Source organism: Aethalodelphis obliquidens, unplaced genomic scaffold (genome assembly GCF_003676395.1).
Source record: "Aethalodelphis obliquidens isolate GAN/ISIS:26980383/991018 unplaced genomic scaffold, ASM367639v1 scaffold7, whole genome shotgun sequence".
Classification (NCBI taxonomy): Eukaryota; Metazoa; Chordata; class Mammalia; order Artiodactyla; family Delphinidae; genus Aethalodelphis; species Aethalodelphis obliquidens.
The window spans coordinates 62138120-62160591 of NW_020837951.1; the positions used below are offsets into that span (position 1 = coordinate 62138120).

At 39.4% G+C, this 22472-nt stretch overlaps 1 long non-coding RNA gene across 1 annotated transcript in view; it reads right to left on the reverse strand.

The window, feature by feature from the left end:
* Positions 1 to 501: 501 nt before the first annotated feature.
* Positions 502 to 22472, reverse strand: part of LOC113620130 (uncharacterized) — a 37353-nt gene continuing 15382 nt past the window's right edge. The window contains exons 5-11 of the long non-coding RNA XR_003432671.1: positions 21528 to 21638; positions 20957 to 21075; positions 18263 to 18516; positions 12552 to 12709; positions 4414 to 4524; positions 2534 to 2606; positions 502 to 1427 (exon numbers count right to left, since the gene is read on the reverse strand). This is a non-coding gene — a long non-coding RNA (uncharacterized LOC113620130). The remainder of the gene's footprint in view (positions 1428 to 2533; positions 2607 to 4413; positions 4525 to 12551; positions 12710 to 18262; positions 18517 to 20956; positions 21076 to 21527; positions 21639 to 22472) is intronic.

Below are 22472 nucleotides of genomic sequence, written 5' to 3' on the forward strand. Positions count from 1 at the left end.
TGTAAACACTTCTTCCTTTGTGTTCTTGGGGGCTGTTTTAACAACGTTACAATGGCACATATCATATTGGTCAAAGTTCAGTTTTATAGGTTTGTTCTTCAACTCATCTGAGACCTCCCAGAGACAGGAGCTGTATTCTCGCTCTCCACTACCATGAGCATCTGGTACACACCTGATACATGAAAGCCATTTACTAAAACTTAAGTTAGTTAGGTGAATGAAAGGAGGCAAAATGAATACTGAGAGATTTTTCTCTTTGTAAAGATCATCATTTTCCATTAATTACTGGAGTTTCCATCCTCAGTAAGAAAGGCATAGATATCCGAAGGATCTCTACTTTCCAATGAAATTTCATCTGGCTTTCCACTAATAATGGGATCAACTGAAAAACATATTTGAAAATGTTGGCTTAAACACAGTTAAATGGGTTTATTTTTATGCATTCATTCACAAATATCTATTGAGTACCTACTATGTGCAGGGCACTGTTCTAAGTAATAAAAGTAAGTAGTTAACAAAATAGATTTAAAAAAAACCTGCCTTTGTGGAGCTTATATTCTAGTAGAGGGAAACAAAAAAAATTTAAAGTTCTAACACATAAGGTAGTTTACAAAAGTAACCCAAATTATTCACCTCTTCCTGTATCGGCCCCTTTTGCTTTGTAGCGTTGCAGTGCCTGCCTGCTCTGAGTCTGTGCCTGGCCATGTGACCTGATTTGGCCAATAGAACATTAGCAAATTGATATAAGCACACTGAAGGGCTTGCTGGCTCTTGCGTCTCTGTGACGGGCAGGAGATTATGCCTTTGCTAGCTTGCTGAAGGATGAGAGGCGCATGCAACAGAGCTAAGATGCTCCAGTCATCTCACTGGGGCCTCCTCGATTACCCAACAGCCGGGTAACAACCCAACAACCCAAGTGCCTGTGCCTAACCCATATCAATTGAGTTGCTAGAGAGTGACAGAGAGACGTGGGAGATGAAGACGGGAAAGTAAAGGGAACAAGACAGACCCAATTTTGTAGAGCTGTAGGAATTCTCAAAGCCTTAATATGCTAATAAGCCGTGAGAGTTTTCAAACAGCAGATTTAGAATTCTGCAATTCCTCAAATGTATTTGATACCCAATGCTTTTTTTTTTTTTTTTTTCCCTCTCTCACAGAGTACCTCAAAGCTCTGCCAAATCCACCTGCGGGTAGGTTTCATCTTAAGGTCCCAGGCTAGGCTGAGATGGAAAGGTTGGAGACAAGCTGAAACTAGCACCCTGACAACATTCCAGAAGATCCAAACACTTAGGTGGGGTCTGCTCCAAATCATGCCCCTCCAGGCTATGCAATCTGACATGCGGCAGAAATACTGGCTTTTCTCATTAGGAAAGTTTCATATGTGGCATATTACATCATCACATAAAGGTTCCAAATGAAATAAAGTTCTAAAAAAAGAAAAAAATCAGATGGTGTGTTAGTACACACAGAAGTTATAAATCACTAAGCCCTACAAGCTTTCCATTAATAAGAAAACAAGGGTAGGTTCTCCAGATGTTCTTAAGCCACATCACTTGGATGAAGACCCAATAGCTTAACCTGTCTCAACAAAGAACATCTTATTTCTACACAAAAGAAATGGAATTGCTGTGATAATTTTAAAGATGGATTAACATTGAAGGGACTTACATAAAAATGCACGTGCCTATTGATTTGTTGCAGGAAGTAACATCTCAATCCAAGGTCCCTGACGCCAGAGAGGTTTTGCTGGCACTGCTGAATTTAAGACCCTCTACATATACACGAGACAAGAATTTTCACTCATACTGTATTTTTCGATCCCAAACTCCCTTCTTTCCCTAACTTCTTCATTATACCTTTTTACCACAACTCCTCCCAGTTATAGCTACTTCTTCTGAGAATAAGAAATAATTTTAAAGTTGAGAATGTATAGCACCTCCACCCAAACAGAATCCATCATATTTAAATTGAAAACCTCTTGGCTATTAGCAAAACTATTTGATCACTTATATCTTCCATATTTTTTCTCTGTCATATTGTACATGAAATAATGTGTGTAGAAATACTGTAAAATAAACATTTGAAGGAAAAAGGTTCTCAAAACAGCATATCATACACACTTTTAAAAACTGCTGTTTAAGTGCAAACTACCTTTCTGCAAACTGAGAAGAGGTACACTTTCCTTTGCTTCCCTGCAAGGTCCATATTCCCCCTCTCTATGACTGATCATACTCTGTCATACTCTGAACAGAAGAGGGATTTTCCCCCTCTTCTGTTCCACGTAGCTACTGGCAAGGAAGACTTACCAAACACATGGAAATGCCAGAAAGCACACATACAGGAGAACCCAAAGCAAGTCTCTAAGATTCTCCTGCTGTAGAAACCCTCTCTCTACCTCCTTGCCAGCAGGGGATATACTTCCTGCTAGGATGGAGCCCTCCCAGCCAATCCACATACGAGCATGACACTGCATCCTTCAAGGGAACAGAATGGGAATATCTACTCAATCAAGTAACAGATATTTATTGCTTACCTGGGAAGCCATGTATTGGTTATTTCGGAGATATCCAACGTATGACACCAATCCTGGCCACAAGGCAAATACCCTATAGTTGGGGGAATAAGGTAGCATTTCTATGTAAAAAAATATTAACTGTTCAAACTAAATTGACTTATTCAAATACTAACGTTACAGAAGTTCAGTAGAAGAGCTATTACTTGTGATGAGTCAGGCCATCAGGGAAAACCTCAAAGAGGAGGAAACTTTTATTTCAACCGTGTAACATAAGCCTAAATTCAGTTAGGTAGGGAGAGAAACAAGGAGATGGACACAAGCAAGGCTTTTGACTGGAACATATATTCCCTCCAAAAAAAAAACCCCGCATTAAGTGTATCAGGTACTATCCCACGTGGAGAAGATAGTAACAGACAAGACAGAATGCTGGTTCCCTTGGATCTTACATCCTAGAGGAAAAAAACAACAAACAATAAGTAACAAGCAACAAGCATCATCACATCAAATCGTGACAAGTATTATGAAGAACATAAAACAGGAGGACGGCATAGAGGAGGGATGGCAACGTCCACCAAGATGGTCGGGAAGGCAGTTCTGAGGTGGCCTCTGACCTGGGGCGACGACAGGATCAGAGAATGTGGAGGGCAGGCTTTCCTAAACTCTAGGTTGGAGACTCTGGTGTCCTGGGAAATACCAAAGAGTGACTGAGGAAAACAAAAACAACTCTTGTCCATAGACATTCTTTTTGGAGATTCCTAATACACATTAGCATATGGAAGACATCTGAACATCCTCCAGGAAGGAGAACCTATTTGACTCAATGCTTCCCCAACATACCTGAAGGTAATGGCCCATCTTCTCTTGGTGATTGTGTATGCCTTGCGGGGGCCGGGAGAGTGGAGGGGCAGGTTGTAATATAACAACATTTCTACTACTGGTTCTCAAAATACTGCTTAAGGCTAAACTAAGAAGTCTGAGGACTCCAACAGAATAAAACCTGAATGGGTCTCCCTGTAGTTGTGGAGCTCCCTGTAGTTGTGTCATATGGTGGCCTCTTTGGAGTTTGATCTGTAGTAAATAGGAAGCCCTTCTAACATTTGAACAGGAAATTGACAAGGTGAAAGTGTGTGTTTTGATACTGTTACCCTGACGTGATAATGCTGAGTGGGTTTAATGAAGGAGATTAGGTAGGTTAGTTAGGAAGCATTTTTCTAGCCTAAGCAAGAATTCTTGAACCAAGATTTAGCGAAGGGGAGGAAGAGAAAGGGAGAGACCTGAAAAATTAGGAAAGAAGATTTGGCCAAACAAGTGGACATCTCATCTAGAACGTGGGAGAGACACAATGGTGAGGTGGAAGCAATGGGTTGGTATTGGGATGGTGGATCAGACATAACAAAATAAGATTAAAGAACATTTCACAAGCAAAAACAGATAGGCAGAGACAGAAGGATGCAATGGCAATAGGAATGAAACAAGGTTGAGGTTATCATATGAACAACCTACAGTGGCAAGTTTAGGAGCTTAGTATTCATTTTATAGGCAAGCTACTAGGATTTTCTTAGCAGGAATGATTTGAAGTATGTTTTAGTAAGTTTCATTGCGACTACTGTGTAGGATTCATTGGAGAAGAAAGAATGGAGATAGGAAGAACCACTCAAGGTCAATTTCAAAAGTCCAGGTTAAAGATAAGCAGTGCCTCGGAGAGAATGGAGCCTGGGGATAGGGAAGAGGAAACAGATGCTAAAGGTGTCTCATAGGTCGGATACGGGAATTGGCTAGGACCAAGTGTGAGTGAGGCAAGCACTGATGGGGAAGCAAGAGCAGAGACTGAAAGCATCTTCATCACAACTGGGAAGGTAAGTTAGACAATCGAAGTTAAGGGTGGAGGCAGCAGGTACCTGGCAGCAGATCCTCCACGCCATCTGGAACGTGCTGAATTTGATGATCTGGTAGGCTGTTTGGGAAGAGATGGTCTGCAGCCTGATATGAAGTTGAAGGAGGATTTCAGCCTAGAGATAAAGAGTAGCATTGAGAGATATAAACTACCATGTATAAAATAGATAGCTAGTGGGAAGCAGCCGCATAGCACAGGGAGCTCAGCTCAGTGCTTTGTGACCACCTAGAAGGGTGGGGTAGGGAGGGAGGGAGACACAAGAGGGAAGGGATATGGGAACATATGTATGTGTATAACTGATTCACTTTGTTATAAAGCAGAAACTAACACATCATTGTAAAGCAATTATACTCCAATAAAGATGTAAAAAAAAATAAAAAGATTATAGAGAGGATTCGCTTAGCGGGAAGAGCATGTGACAAGACTCTGTCCTGACTCTACCACATCCTCTCTATGAGACTCTGAATGTTACTCCTCCTTCCTGTGACTCAGTTTCCTCCTCAATAAAATGGGGATAATAATAATACCAATCTCATAACACTGTCATAAGAGTTAAATAAGATAGTATATGTGAGGTGCCTAAAACAGTATCTAGCACACAGTGTTTTAGGACCACAACAATGTTATTATTTAATTGTGGTTATTATTATTATTATTTTTTTTTTTTTTGCGGTATGCAAGCCTCTCACTGTTGTGGCCTCTCCTGTTGTGGAGCACAGGCTCTGGACGCGCAGGCTCAGTGGCCATGGCTCACGGGCCCAGCTGCTCTGCGGCATGTGGGATCCTCCTGGACTGGGGCACGAACCCGTGTCCCCTGCATTGGCAGGCGTACTCTCAACCACTGCGCCACCAGGGAAGCCCTGTGGTTATTATTGTTATTACATGACATAGATGAGGAACTTTTTAAGCAATGAACTAGAGCAATAATCTTTAAATAACTCTTTCTATTCTCAGTGTCAAGTTATATAAGCCTTCTTATCCTTCATGAAAATGAGTAAATAATGCTACGGCTATGGAATTGATACTTGATTTTCAAATTCAAGCTTAAAAATACCTAGTGAAGGCACAATATACTATACTGTTGCCTTGGATACAAAACAGTGTCATTTTCTTTGTAGTATTTGATTAATTAGGCCATGAGAGTAACATATAGATGAGACCTATATTTTGACATAATTTTACAGACAATTCAAGACTCTGTTAAATTGGTATAGACTTGGAGGTTGAGAGGGATGGGTCTAGAAAGTGTCACTTTATTCATGAAGATTCTATCTCATCTGTTTACACTACTGATGACCTTCATCAGACAGTTCAGGCACCTTAGTGTCAGGCTGAGGGAAATTTTAGGGAAATAAGTTCTCTAAAAATATATGACTGTGAGAACAGTATCCATTTTTAATATAAAAGCCTATTTATTTGACAACAGAATGTTCACCAGTTGTTGCTGCAATAAAACTGCAAAGATTATTAATGCAGTTTAATGAAGCTGGCTGTGAACCGCGACTTTAAAAGTGCGTGCCGTTAATCCAGCCTGTCTCTCAAACTGGCCCTTCACAAAGGAAAGGATTATCTCATCAGTACATCCTGTTCTGTTGTGCAGTGAGGATGCTTCATCGATTCAACTGACGATGGTTTTCTGGAAGCAGTTAATACCCTGAAGAGGCATGCTAGGATGAGAACAGCACAGTTGCTCTTCACAAAGGGAAAACAGTTGGTTCATATGTCCTAAATGCAAAGACCTCAGAAATAAAATTGCAAGGCATGCTTTTGGGTGATGTTTTAAAGTCTGAAAAATATTTTAAGTATGTATTTTTAAATGAGGATTCAGTTCTTTTATTGGACTTGTTTTAATAGTGACCAATAACATGTTTAAAATTCTGATGAAACAACTGTTCTCTGTAGAAGCATACACAGATCAGATTTATGTCTTTAAAGGCTTGAGTCAGCGATACACAGGAGAATTTTTTAATGTTTCAATTTTTTTATCAAATGTACGTAGACTGTAAATTTTTAACAACTGTGACCAGGTCATGTAAATATACAGAAATTTAGGCAAAGGATTTTTTTTTATTGTTGATGACAGGTTTGGTTTTTTTGGCAAAGATTACCTTTTTTTCCTCTCAGATGGCACTATGAATCAAAAGACGTTTTCCTTGAAATTCATAAAGAGCATAAAGTTGGTTTTGTGTTTAATGTCTGAAACACCTGGAGCTAAAAGAAAGTTACCACAGCATAGAATTTACAACTGTACTTTATATGAAATAACACATAATCTCTATTTAGCTTCAGTTTTATTAAAAAAAAAAAAAAACTCTCTGCAAATTTAAATGAACAGGAAGCTGATAGGCTTACATGTATGAGCCACTGGGTTGATTAAATTGGGGAAAGTAGTTGAGCCTGAAGCGGAAACTCTGGGCATCCTGGCCCCCTCCTCCAGTGAGTTCAGTATGATTATTTAAATTTTCTCTCATTTCAGGTCACTAGAAGAGTCCCCGTTCCCTGCTCTGGCTCCCAAAGTTGGAGCAGATGGAAAGACAGTCGACTCTGTGTGATTGAGGGGCTGAGGCTGCAATCCTCTCCCTGATGGCTGTGAGTGCCAAGGCGCAGGGGCTGGGTGTGTATGCAGCGTGCTGCCAGCTTCCGAAGATCTGCTACTTTGATTATAAAATTCTGATACCATTCATGTTTATTACATGCATGACCCTAAAGCAGCCAGGAGAAACTGAGATGAGGAAGTAAATCTGACAAATGAAGCATTTAACAGAGCTAAGCTAGAAGTCTTGTCCCAAATTCTGACTTTGTGGCTTAACAAATAAATGAAACTCAAGTGCCCTTCTGAGGAGGAAAGTTAAATCAATTTCCCAGAATCCTTAAGGAAGAAGCCAAGCTGATTTAAAAATCTCAAACTAACTTGAAATAGCTTAGAATAATTGTTCATAAGCTAATAAGTAAGGAACAACAGACATGGGTGGGAAATATAAAATAAAAACAAAAATAAATAGGCAAAAAGAAAATAGCTTATGTTTTATGTACATGACATATATGACATTTTTTTTAACAGTTCACTCCCCACACACAAGCTTAACAAAAGAAGAAACATTTTCTGTCTTTTCCCTTTGTATCTGTTATCTCCCAGCACTTAACAACAGTGCTGCCATATAGTAGGATCTCAATAAATAATTAGAGTCAATCCATCGATCAATCAATAATTATAGCTAGATTTTTTCTAAGTGTATGGGCAGGAGGGAGGGTGGGAGGGAGACTTAAGAGGGAGGAGATATGGGGATATATGTATATGTATAACTGATTCACTCTGTTATAAAGCAGAAACTAACACACCATTGTAAAGCAATTATACTCCAATAAAGATGTTAAAAAAAAAAAGTGTATGGGCAAGTGACACAAGCAATAGGATCAACACAGGCCTTTCAGGGAATAAGATTATAGCACCAAATTGCAGGGGCGGAGGGGACATCACAGCATTTCTGGTAAATATTAAAATCTCCCACTTGGCTCCTTTTCAGGGGCAGGGTCTCTTTCAGTCCTGCATTACAGTACTTGTATTGCTCTAATATTTTGTTCACAGGTTTGTCTGCTTCACGAGACCATGATGCCTGCTTTTCTCCTGCTTAGTACAGGGTCTGGCACAGTGTTTAACAAATGTTCCATGAATGAAGGAACAGATAACAGGTATCTGGATAACAAACACGATTCCAGATGTGTTGCTAATTGAGATGTCAAGAATCCCTTCAGCTTTTAAATGGAAAAGAATTATACGGTGATATCCTTCTCAAAGTTTTTCAGGCCCTTTGGGTGACTGTTTTTTTTAATTCCACTCTTCAAAGGTAGTGGGGAAAGAATTCCTTTCTTCCTCTGAAATTCCACTGATGACCACATGATGGCGCTGGCGCTGCACCATAAATACAGAAGCAGCTGGGCAGTGTGGATTCCCTAGGCCCCTCCAGGGGCCTCCCTCTCTCTTTTGCCTGCCCCCACTCTTCTGCTGTGTTTCCCCTCAGGTCCTCCTTTCCATCCAGTCGAGCTTGATACGTAGAACACTTGCCAAGAAGCTGTCAGACCGGAACTGGATACTGCCCACCTGAAGCTGGTTTGTTCTTTGTTCTCAGACAGACCAAATTCTGTCTGTTCCTCCCATCTGAAAAAATGCCCAAGAACATTCTGAATGCTCTTTAAAGCTGTGCATTCTCAGTTTGAAGTACAGGTCTTTTTATTTAGCACTTGATTGGCCCCTGCAAGTGACCTATTCCCTTCCTAACAAAATAGCCAACAGAGCAAATTATGTCCTGATAAGTTATTAGAATCCTCCCAACCGAGGAAACTGAGACCTAAGGCTTTGCCGACATGCACAGAAGTGAACTCCGACGGTATGAGTTGTACGGATTCTTACATTCAAGGTAGATTGGAAAACTTAGAGAATAAGAATAAATCACTTGAAGATAATCTACTGCCTAAGAATTAAAAGTGAGTTCTGAAAGCAGATAATTAGTATGTTTTTCAAAAACAGAAGAAGGATAAACATTTTCATTAAATTAAATGAGGATTTTCTCTTCTTTTTATGTATTTATTTTTTTGTGGTACGCGGGCCTCTCACTGTTGTGGCCTCTCCCGTTGCGGAGCACAGGCTCCGGACGCGCAGGCTCAGCGGCCACAGCTCACGGCCATGGCCCTCTTCTTTTTAAATTGAGGTAAATATTGTATATGGTGAAATGCTCCAAGATTTATGTTTCTTTCTAACAATTTTGTTGAAATATAATTTACATTTAATAAAATGCATCCACTTATGTCTGTAGCCCAATGGGTTTTGACAAATGTATACACATTAACTTAAACACCACCACCACACCTCCACAGTCGAGATACAGAACTTTTCCAGTGTCTGAGATAGTCCCTTCAGGCCCTCTCAGGTCGACTCCTCCCCTCCCCTCCCCTCCCCTCACTGGTCTAATTTTAATTGCCTGTGAATACTTTTGCTTGCCCTTGGACTTCATATCAATGGACTCATAGAGTATAAATACTCTTTGTTTCTGGCTTCTTTTACTGTCTTCTCTTGTTATGTTTCGTTTTTTGATGTTCATTCATGCTATGGAGTTTATTCCTTTTTATTGCTGAATAGTGTTTGATTATATGAATATAAAACAATTTTTTATTCATTCCCGTCTTGCACATTTGATTTGTTTCCGGTTTCGGCTATTACAACTAAAGCCACTATGAATACTCTTATACAAATAGTTTTACAGACATATGCTTTCATTTCTTTGGGGTAAATACCAAGGAGTGGAATCGCTGAGTTTTAAGGTAGGTATATATGTTTAAGGTTATAAGAAACTGCCTACGTTTCTAACGTGGTTGTATTAGTTTCCTAGGATTGCCATAACAAAGTACCACAAACTGGGTAGATGAAAACAAAAGAAATGCATTGTCACAGGGTTCAGGAATCCAGAACTTCTGAAATCAGGTAGTTGGATATCAAGTTCCTGTCATGGACAAACTCCCTCCGAAGGCTCCAGGGAAGAATCCTTACACTTGCTTCTTCCAGCTTATGGCGGTTGCTGGCAATTTTTGCCATTCCTTGCCTTGTGTCAGCATAACTCCAATGTCTACCTAGTCTTCACATGGCCTTCTTTCCTGTATGCCTCCTATACTCCCTGTGCTTCAATTTCCCTCTTCTTACAAAAACACCAGTCATCAGATTTAGGATCCATCCTAATCCACTAGGACCTCATTTTAGCTTGAATACACCTGCAAAAACCCTGTTTCCAAATAAGGTCACATTCTGAGGTTCCAGGTGGACATTAATTTGGGGAGACACTATTCAACCCAGGAGAGTGGTTAGTTGAATAGCTTTACACCTCCCATCAATACGTGTGGGAATTCCAGTTGCTCTGCATCCTTGCCAATCCTGGGTATTGTCAGTGTTGAAAGTTTTGGCCATTCTAGTGTGTGTGTAGCATTATCTCATTTTGGCTTTATTTGGTGGTTCCTTGATGACTCTTGATCTTGAGCATCTTTTCACATACTTATTGGTCAGTTAGGGATCTTCCTTGGTAAAGTTCTCTAAGATATTTTCCCACTTGAAAGTTAAGTCGTCCTTTTTTGATTTGTAGGAATTATTTACATAACCCAAATATAAATCACTGGTCCGATATATGTTTTGCAAATATTTTCTGTCTGTGGCTTTACTTTTCATTTTCTACAGTAGCTTTCGATGAATGGAAGTTTAATTCTGATAATGTCCAATTTTCAACTTTTAATTTTATATTTAGTGCCCACTCTAAGAAACTCCCCAAACACAGGGTTCTAAAGGTGTTATATATGCTTCCAGAAGCTTTGTGGTTTTAGCTTTTTTGTTTAGTTCTATGATTCACCTTGAACTGATTTCTGTATAGAGTAAGAGTAAATGTTCATTTTCCCCACATTTATCTACTTAGTCTGACTCCATTATGGAGAAGATTCTCGTTACTCTGTTAAAAAGCTCTACTTGAAAATTACCTGACTACACATTTTATGTCGAAAATTGATGGTACATGGTCTGTTCCAATGATCTCTTTGCCTATTCTTGCCACAATGTTCTAATTGCTGTAGTTTTTACAGTAAGTCTTGAAATCAGGTGGTGTGAGTCTTCCAACTTTGTTCTTTTTCAGGATAATTTTGGCTATTCTAGGTACATTTCTTTTTCATATAAATTTTAGGGTTAGCGCTTCAATTTCCACCAAAAAAAAAAGCTGTTTGGATTTTATTGGGTTGAATCAAATATATAGTAACTGGGCTTTTTAATAGTTAATTTGTAAAATCCATTTCTTGCTAAGAAAACCTCATTTTCTAAACTTTTTTTGATTTTCCCGAACTTGCCTCATCTTTGGAAAATATGTATAACAGTCTTAACCCAGATCAGAATTTATTTTAAAAATCCTGGAAATTATCCAATCCATTTTAAGCTACTCTTCCTTGAAAATAAAATAAAATAAAAACTTTTCAATAATTCAAGTCTGGGAAAGAATTTTTCTGACATTAGAAAAAAATGTACACATTTATGACAAGTAAAAACCATAATTCCCAAAATGTTTTGGAAGCTTTAATTTTTAAAAAACTCATTAATTTCCATTTTATTTAACTGTTAGCTTCTAAACACATCTCCAGACTAGATTTGACAGAAAAGTATGTTGCCTAGTTATTTTAATTCAGTATATTCAAATTACTGAAAATTAAAAAGCCAATTTATTTTTCCTCACATCTCCTTTTCCATTATCCACTTTAATTACATATTCACAGTACAAAGGTAGAGAACATTTGAGAAATCTACCACACAGAAGAAAGCACCTGGCATATTCTACTTTGCAAATGTTTTCAGCCTCAGGTTATTCTCAGTCTTGTTTGTGTTCCCTCCCACACGAAATATTTCAATGTTCAAAAAGTAAAAACTCAAAAATAAAGTCTTAATTACGATTGCCCCACATTTCTTTTAAAAATCTTGTTCCCTGGTGCATTTTGAGGAAAGCAGTGATGGATTCTTTTTTCCCTTCTCAGAATGTTACTATTTTTTAAAATATATTTTTGAATTGAGGTATAGTTGCTGCACAGTATTTGCAAATATTTTCTCCCATTCTGAGGGCTGTCTTTTCATTTTGTTAATGGTTTCCTTTACTGTGCAAAAGCTTTTAAGTTTCATTAGGTCCCATTTGTTTATTTTTGTTTTTATTTTCATTACTCTAGGAGGTGGATCAAGAAAGATCTTGCTGAGATTTATGTCCAAGAGTGTTCTGCCTAGGTTTCCCTCCAAGAGTTTTATAGTGTCCGGCCTTACATTTAGGTCTTTAATCCATTTTGAGTTTACTTTTGTGTATGGTGTTCAGGAGCGTTCTAATTTCATTCATTTACATGTAGCTGTCCAGTTTTCCCAGCACCAGCAGTGATGCATTTTGAAGAAGGGAATCCGACTGCCATCCCTTCCCAGACATTCCTACGTACTTTACCCCAACCTCACCTCAATTTTCAGTGCACGAAGTATCTGGATTTTAGCACACTGTTCTTTATCTTTCCACATTCGAAGTGACAAGAGCTGCAAAATTAAGACATTTTTTGTCTACAGAATTACAATGATTCAAAGAAAACTGCAGCTCTCACCAGATAGTGTGAAAACTTAGCTCTCCACGGGGAAGGTGCCATCTGCTGGGCGGGTCTGGGAGCACAGAACTGCAGCTTCATCTCCCTCACCGATTCAACGGGGTGATTCCTATATTTCTTCCATCATGAGATATAGTTTCCCCTCAGTATAATATTTCCTAAAATTAAAATGCATTGGAAAATCTACATTAAAATTTAACCAGAGTAGGTAATAACCTCCCCCAATGAGAGAAATACATAACTAAGTTTACTAAACTTAAATCAATTCAATACGACAAAGCTTGCAAAATTAGATCTGTTTGGGGACTGGCATGGAGAGCATTTATAAATAAATTGATTGAACGAATTATAAAACATCCATATAATGAACACTTCAGTTATTAAAGATATTTATGAAAATGTTTAATGAAAACAGAATTATTTATATCATTATAATATTAACGGGAAAATAAAGACAACAAAACATATGTTCCATTTAAGCCCAAACTAAGGCACTACTGTTTCCTGGTTCAGAGTGAATCAGCCCTGGGTTCCAATCCTACCTCTGTCTTTATTTCCTCTGTGACATTGGGAAAGTTAACTACTCTGGGCCTTTGTTTCCTCATCAAAAAATGCTGAAAATTACAAAATTCATAGCATCGTGAAAATTAACTGAAGGTAAAGCACTTAGAATGATCCCTGGCACAGACCAGTCTCATGGGAAGTACTTATGAGTTTATAGGAAAAATAAAATAATCCAGGCCAAAACGTAAAAGTTAGCTTATGAGAAACAATTTTAATTCTTCATTAAGTATTTCCTAAGTTTTCCAGAGTGAAGATATTTTATTTCAAAAATCAGGAAAATGAAGTAAAAATCAAAAACGAGAGATATCTATTAATATTAGTGCTTACAGGTCAATGGGGCAATTATAAATAACGAGAAGACAATAATAACTGCTATATGGTTCTAATGCAGGCTTCAAAAGTGGTAGGCTAGCTATCAGAAAAGCAGCTGCTCACAGGCCAATCTTATACTAGTCCTACTTATATTACTGCTGTCTGTAAGAAATGCAGTGGACTACATTTGAAACACTTGGGCAGCAGGGACCATCAAGATAGAGAGGCATCACTTCCAGAATCTTATATACGGCTTTTTTTTTTTTTTTTTTGCGGTACACGGGCCTCTCACTGCTGTGGCCTCTCCAGCTGCCGAGCACAGGCTCCGGACGCGCAGGCTCAGCAGCCATGGCTCACGGGCCCAGCTGCTCCGCGGCACGTGGGATCCTCCCGGACCGGGGCACGAACCCGTGTCCCCTGCATCGGCAGGCAGACTCTCAACCACTGCGCCACCAGGGAAGCCCCTTATATACGGTTTTGAAAAAACACAAAATAATACCAAAAAGTGATGGGCCCATACCTTCTTCAGTAAGAGATGATGTTCTTGATGTTTACAAGCACTAAGAATTGCACAAGCCTAGAATGTCCTCACAAATGGATACCAAGCAGGAAAGTGGGAATAAATCTATTTCCCATGCTGGTAGTTACTATTTTCCTTTAGGATCTCATAAAAATAAATACTTCCTAATTACACAAACATGAAAGGGAAAGTTATCATAAAGAAATTGTAGGAAAGGTATGAAGGAGCATTATAATGCTAAACCCCATACTATGGCAGTTAGGTAATGCAAAATGTACCAGTTTTAACAATACGTAACTGTTCACCTATATTGTGGTTGTATAACTCCTAATAACGTGAAAGTCTATTAAACGTACACATGAAGAAGGAATATAATGCTGCAATTTCAGATACTTAAAAGTACTCCGATGAGGGAACTAGTTTCTTGCAATTAAGATTATGTCTTAATATTTCTGTCTTCTTAGTACCAGACAGTGGTTTATGTCTATGCAGCAGGTATGAATTTGCAACCTCCTATTTAGGTAACAGAAAGAGTACACCTTGTTTTCTTTAATTAACTTAAATTTGACTCTAAGCACCTATCCCAATAGGCTGTAAAGAAATTCAACCTCAATCCGTATCAGCACTTCCGCTCCAAAGTCAAATTCTGCAGCAAAGCTTGGGAGTTTTGTTTGGAATGGGGCATGGGGAGAGAGTAAGCACCAGTCTTCCGGAAAAAATGACAGCTGCCGAGATGCAGAAACCAGGCTCTCACGGTCATCACTTCTTCTGTGTCATTCTCGGGGCATGTGAACTTGTACCCAGCATGGGAACCTGAATGCCAGAGGACGCTGTCCCCTTCAGGCCTCTCTCTCTGATATCCTGCTGTCACAATCCTTCGGGCTAGACGGAACTGGCCTTAGGCTTCCAATATCTTGGCGTGATTTTACCCCCTCTTTTGGACACAGAATAAAATTTTATTTTTTAATCAGGAAAAGACAGAAGAACATAGATAATTGTTTCTACCCTTAATCAATCCTGACTATGCACTGCCTGGACGAGACATCAAAACTTCCCCACTGAAGGAGAGAGACTTAGTATTTACTCTTTTATATTACTACAATCAAATGCTTAAATCTTCTCTATTCCACTCATCCCAACACCCACACCTCACTCGGGTCAGGCAGGGATTAACCTGAGGGCACTACGGAAATCACATACACAGAAAAGCAGAGAGGAGCAGAACACTTATCCTCCTATGTGTTGGACCATCTATCATGATTTCTCTCCTACTACCTCTGCCAGGACCAGTTAAGTAATTTGCAGGGCCAAGTGCAAAATGAATGCAGGGTCCCTTTTCCAAAAATTATTAAAAGTTTCAAGACAATGACAACAGAGCATGAAAACAAGCACAGGACCTTTCTAAGTCGGGGACCTTTCTTGTGTGATTGCATAGGTCACATGACCCTGAAGCTGGTCCTGACCACTGTTTATTTCAGCTCTTCATCATCTCCTTTGTTCTTCAACAACCTCCGGATGTTCTTTAGATTTGCTCCCTTGGGAATCATCCTGTACACACCCTCCATATAAAATCCTAAAGCAGACATCTGGTTCTGTCACATCCCTGTTTAAATCCTTCAATAAATCCCTGAAAGGGGGATGTCCAAGTTGTAACTGTGAACTGCAAGGTACTCCTCCATCTGGCCTCTAATTGACCGGTCATCTCCTATCTCTTTCCACTCCCTGCTTCACATGCAATGTTCCACCTGAGAGTCAAAATTCAGAGCCATTTAGGTACCAGATTCCATTTTCAAAACACCTGATTAAGATGGTAAAACAACATGGGATTATACTATATACAGGCCTCATTTCATGTTGATAGCAGTCTGTCCTTTCAGAAGAAACAGCTTCCAAACATGTTCATTTGTCAGCATAGTAAAACTCAAGAACCAGAAAATCAAATGCTGTTTTAAATATGCTTCAGATTTACAGACACTATCAAAGTCATTACTTCTAATCCTGCTGTAGTACGAATTCTCAAAGAGATTTCACCATTCATGTACCTTTTATTTTTGGTTGATTCTTTGAGCAAATATGTATTATACAATTGCTATGTGCCAGGCTCTTTGCTAGGTACTGAGGCCAGAATGATGAACAAGAAAAAATAAGATGATATAACCCCTTTTTTCAAAGTCATAGTTTAAAGGAGATGAGGAAGACAACTAACAAAGCAATTACAATATAATCTACTGTGGCAATCATATATAGAGCCCTTACTATAAGTATAGCATCAGGTATTTCATATATACTATTGCTAATCCTCACCAAACTTGGACATTCTTATTCCTATTTGACAAATGGGAGAACTAGGGTTCCAAGAGTATAAATAATTTGCCATAGTAAGTTGTAAGCTAGGACTTAAAACCAAATTTGAGGGCTTCCCTGGTGGCACAGTGGTTGAGAGTCTGCCTGCCGATGCAGGGGACACGGGTTCGTGCCCCGGTCCGGGAAGATCCCACATGCTGCGGAGCAGCTGGGCCCGTGAGCCATGGCCGCTGAGCCTGCGCGTCCACAGCCTGTGCTCCGCAACGGGAGAGGCCACAACAGTGAAACGCCTGCATACCGCAAAAATAAAATAAAATAAAATAAAAGATTCCAAAGCTCCCTTCTTTCCACTATGTTATGATGCTGTATCTCACACATATTGAGAACAGTACTCTAAAAGCTGGTGTGTACAGAGAGAAGTGACCAGCAAACCCAAACCAGGTTATCTAATAAGCTAGACAGAAAAGGATAAGAGGTGATTGGTTTTGTGGACAAGTGTGCAGAGTGAAGAATGCACAATGAAGGAGGAACGCATTGCCAGGCTCCAAAGGATGTCGTATTCTAGGAACTGAAAGTAGTAATGGAAGGACCGTGTATGGAGTTAGGACACATGGAACAAAAAGTCAGGCAAAGGGCTCTATCACAAAGGATCAGCAGGCCGCCTAAAGAGCTCAAGCTCTGTTCAGTAGGTGAGAGCGGGCATGGAGAAGGCTTAAGTGGGAAATGACAGCTCAGGTCTGAATTTTAGGAAAACATTCTGTTACCAATCTGGAGAACAGATGAAAGGCGCAGGAGGCCACAAGCAGACAGATCATTCAGCAGGCCGCTGAAGTCTTGGCAAGAATGGAGATGGCTTTGAACAAAGTCCGTGGGAAGGAGAATAAAAAGAGGAAGCCTATTTTATGACACAGATAGCAAGAAGAGAGAGCTGGTGATCAATGAAATCAGGACTTTGTGATAAGTGTGGAAAAGAAACCTAGGTAGACTTTAAGGGTTTCTAATTTAAATACTGGGGTGAACGTTTAACCCAATTGCTCATTCAGATCTACAACCCCAAGTAGTGGACGTCTGAAATTTATCTTCTGTCATAATCTTCCATTTAAGAAACCACTACTACCTTTATCTCTTTCTTCATCATTGAAGCAAACTTCATTCCCTGTTTCCTGAATCCCTCAGCTTTGTTGTGTCTCTTTTCAATGGAAGGGTCAGTGATTACTTAGGGACATGGCTGCCTTTCTTCTCAATTATTTTCTAAGATAGGTTGCTATTGAAGGATAAAGTGTACCACAACTCATGTATGGGGGAATCCTTACCCTGTTAGGGCTCTCTACAGTATACACAGCATTTTCAGGAAAAGTTTCCATCTGATCCCCTGTGAGATGGGGAGGAATTAAATTTCCTATTTTAAAATGTGGGAAAGGAAACTTTCAGAGAATCTGTGTCATTCCCATTCAAACAGGGAATAGAACTCAGGCCAATCTGGTTTTTTGAAAAGGTGTGCATTCATCACCATGTCTCCTCCCTCTAGCAGGCATGTCTGAAGTGTACTGACCAGCAACAAAGTAACAAACATGTGCACTGTAACTAAACATGAAAATTTATTTTAAAAATATATAAGGAACCAACAACTTTCAGGATCTGGGGAAGCTAAGGCTCAAGCCAGTTTCTACTAAATAAGGATTCATCTGGTCACTTGAATTTCCCCTGAGACATTATGCGTGATTGGATCCAGGCAGTTTGCACAATGCAGTGCATCAGCTAATTGCTCCTCTGCTTACTGTAAGTACAACTGGCTACATTGGTTGGAAAACCAACCCAGGGAATAGGCTATTAAATTGGTATTGAAGCTCTGGCAGTGGACTGGCTGATCAGGATACTGAATGAAAAGCTGAAACACAAAGCACAGCTTGTTTGGTTTGGTTTGGTTTTTTTAACAGTAATTTCTAGTGGCGGGGACAGATGTTTCTTGAAGTGGCAAGAGATTTGAAAAGCAGAGTGTTATAGCACTTACTGTAATTGCTTTATTAATATTGTATGTGTTTATGGCTTCTGTCTTCTGGCTTGTGGCACCTCTTATTTCAAATGACTTTAGGTTTCCTGATGACTGGCGGTTAATCTTTACTTCAGAGATCCTTTGAGTCCCATATTCAGCTTTGTTCCTGCACAGTGAATTATTTCATACGAAGCCGCTCTTTCGTTTGCTTTTATTACACTCAGAAGCCCTCAGGGGGCACTGGAACATCGTCAGAGACAGCAGTCCAATATCTGCAAAGGAACCTCTAGTTAGCAGAGAAATAAACACCCAGATACATGCCCATCCCTGCAAAAGAAATGACCTTTGATATCCCTAGCCAAGTCTCGAGTGTTAATGTCAGCTACCATATCGGGAGAAGGACTGAAGAGATTTTAATCCAGGATCTTGAAAAGACTGGATCGGTTTGGGAGAGCCAAGTTTGTAATAGACATATCCTGAATAACGTCTTTTTTGGTACTTGGTTTACTTTGCTTTGAAAAGTAGAGACCATATTTTCATTCTCTTCCAATGTGTTATTATAAAAAAGGGAAGAAGGAACCGACAAGGAAATTGACCAACAAATGCAAGTTAAATTTGGAGTTGATATTTTCGGAGAAGGTTGGTTGGTTTGCTCAGTGGCTATTGTATCTCCTTCCTTCCCTTCCCAGGCCTGTCAGAGTGGCTCCTAGTTAGTCCTTCACCTTCTCTCAGTAGGTTCTTGTTCCCAGGGCTTGCTCACTGAGCCTTCCTGAGTGAGGAAGGGAAAGGGGCATCATTTGGGGGTGTTTTCGTCCGTTTCATGGTTGACATAGTTATTGTTGTAATTTGCTTTACGACTGCCCCTAATGGGTCTGTGGGTTAAGTTCAGGCCCCACTCAACCAAAGGCCATAAAGGGTGCATGGAAAAAGCAGCAGAGTCTACAGAAAGATTCTCATCACCAAGTCATTTCCAAGAACTGTTGGGACTTCCTTGTGACACCAACCAGCAATGGAGGACAGAGCCGGGCGTGATGTACTCAGTGTTCTGCGCCATGTTGTGACAGTCAGATTCCTTTGTGCAAAGACTCGTTAACGGGAAGCCTCCACATTCACTGATGAAAAAGAAGCATTTTTCTTTGATTCATGCCTCTAGGAGGAAACCTACTCAATATTTAATTTTAATCTAACATGTCACACTTTTTCCATGCCAACAACTAGCCTTCCAGTTATGCATAATTCATTGTAGTGGACAAGACCAACAGCAGTGCTCCTGGACAGGATGCTGTTGAGAGGTGGTGTGTGGCAGCCAGCACTGTCGCCTGTCGCCTTCCCTGAGACATTCGGATTAAGGCATTTTTAAAATCGATCAACACAGATTGTTTATACAGAGAAATTATTTGATGCAAAAAAGAAAAACACTAAAATGGAATAAAAACATGTAAATTTTCGAATATACCCTGTGCAAGTAGCATAAATAAGTGCGGCTTATAGCTAATCACAGACAACCTTTCTGCGCTTCAGATTCTCCATCTGTGCCAATGGCCTTTCTTTAAATAATGTGTGTGAAACGGATTTTAGAGTAATCCAAGACAAAGAAACAGGACTGCAGATGTACTTCCAGGATGCTCCATTATTTTTGCCTTTAGGTTGCAACTAGTAAGAAATTGAGGTAACCTTCTCATGGTCAAAAAACAACAAATGATAATTACTGGAACCTACATTCAACCCTGGAACCTACATTCAACCCTGACAAATACATATTTTTATGTTCAGTAATCAACATTCCTCTCCTCCAAAACTAATCTAATTCCTCTCCTTAAAAAAAGACTTAAATGCTACCTTGCTAATTCAAATAAAAATCAAGTGATATACAGCTATAGGAATGACATTTCTGTACTTAAGCTAATACCATCTTGCAGGTAAACAGAGATGATTTATAAAGGCCAGGTTACCATATAGTATTATTAAAATACTGCCATTCCCTCAAGCTGTTCAGCAGTACAACCAATCTGACGCATTAACATACTGCATAGTGAAGAGGCTGCACTTGCTACATTCTCCCCAGATTTTGTTTCATTTAAAATATTGTGTACAAAAAAGAGTCATATTCAAGACATTGCTTATCCACAACATCCCTGAAGTGCTTTGACAGCTATGAGACTTTTTTTTTAGTAACTGAGCCATGTATACATGCATTTGTTCCCCCTTAATGCTTATTCTTTTTGTATCACTTACTAGCATTTAATTTCACTTTTCCTTATGGTTAGTTCTTAACGTTGTGCATTTTTTTTTCTGTGTGGTAACCAACTTTCCAAATGGATACTGTTGACTGGAAGCTACCTTATCTTATCTGTATCTTACTTCTGATGCCTTCCTGGTCCACAGTTAAATTGTTTCCATTAAAAAAAAGAACAAGAGAGCTTCCCCAGTGGCGCAGTGGTTGAGAGTCCGCCTGCCGATGCAGGGGACACGGTTTCGTGCCCCGGTCTGGGAGGATCCCACACGCCGCAGAGCGGCTGGGCCCGTGAGCCATGGCCGCTGAGCCTGCGCGTATGGAGCCTGTGCTCCGCAACGGGAGAGGCCACAACAGTGAGAGGCCCGCGTACCACAAAAAAAAAAAAAAAAAAAGAACAAGAAAAAGAGGAAGAAGAAGGAGGGGATGGGAAGGAGAGGAAGGAAGGAAGGAAAGAAGGGAGGGGGGAGAGGCAGTACCTCATGGATAGTTTCCCTCCAATTTCTCATTTTCTTCAGTTCCAAGATGTGCAATTCTCAAGAATATTATTTTCCCTGGGCTGATCAGTATTCTCTTTCAATAAAACCATAGGACATAGCTGTTGGGCACAGAAACTAAATGTCATGAATTCAGTGCCCTGCTACTTGGCAGGAAACTCTGGCTGCATGCTTTTTATGAAATGTTTTTTTCACCTTCACTCCTTTGTTGTGCTTTTTTCAACAAAAATTAGACAGTAATAACTAGTACATTTACACATTGCAGTTAATGATTGTAATAGTATAAGGTAAGAGGATAAATACTTATTAACACAAAACAAGTACAGTATAACCTACAATGAATAGAAAAAATTATTTCAGCAGTTAATGAAAACATGGATACATTTGACAGAATTACTTAGGGGAAGAAAATTGCTTGCATGCCTCCTGGGGTCAAATTAACTGGGTGTGTATGTGTTCAATCCTTTCAGAACTGTAAAGTATAATTGTTGTAAACTGCCACCCTCCTTGCCTCCTACCCAAGTCTGAGTAGGCACCCCCAGTTCTATCTTACCTTTTGGTAGCTAATTTGAGTTTCTCTTCCCAAGATGCACCACAATGTCTGCAGGAAAGGAGGCTAATAATGCCTTCCTGGGAAATCCTAGATTCTGTTCCTGGGGGTTAACTGTTGATCGAATAATGGACAATCACAGCGGTAGCCATTTGGATGAAGAAGAAGGAAGGTGGGGAGCCATGGAAAGAACAAGAGAAAAAAAAAAGGATACTTTTAAAAACATCCCATAGATTATCTAAATTCATTTTTCATTATTAATTAGCACTTTTATATCTTTTAATACTGTACTCTATATTAACTTCCTGGCCCAAACTAATTAAATTAAATATATATTAATTAATGGGCTTTCCATGATCACCTTGTTCCTTGCTAACCTAGCCCCGGGCAAATAGCTTTCCCCAGCATATATGGAATATATACGCCCAAGGAGAATGCACTCATCACATACACAGAGTTAATCTATCAAACCTCAGATGAGTAAAATAATCTCAAAGACATTAGGAAGTAATTTAGCAAGATTAGTACATGAGCAGTTTAGGGCTAGGATCTGACACTTTCTGATTAGAAATGTCATGAAAGTGAAGAAATTCTCTTGAGACAATTAACTTCTGAAGGAAATTCATCCTATAATTCTTGCAATTTGAGATGAATCACTTAAATACTCTGGCCCTCAGCTACATCATATCATCTATAAAACAGCAGTGTTGGGCAAGGTGGCTGCAGCTCCAGAATTATTTGATTTGGTAACATTGAAAATTTGTCATTATTAGCAAAAAAGGAAAAAAAGACTTCAGAATATGAGGACATGAATATATCGCCTTACAGTTCTTGATAAACATAAACTTTAGCAACGTAGATTTCAGTTAAGTTGTGTGCAGAAATATGTGGGATTTTACTGCCAGAGAATCTAAAAACATCCCTAAGAAAGGATGGGAGACACTAAAA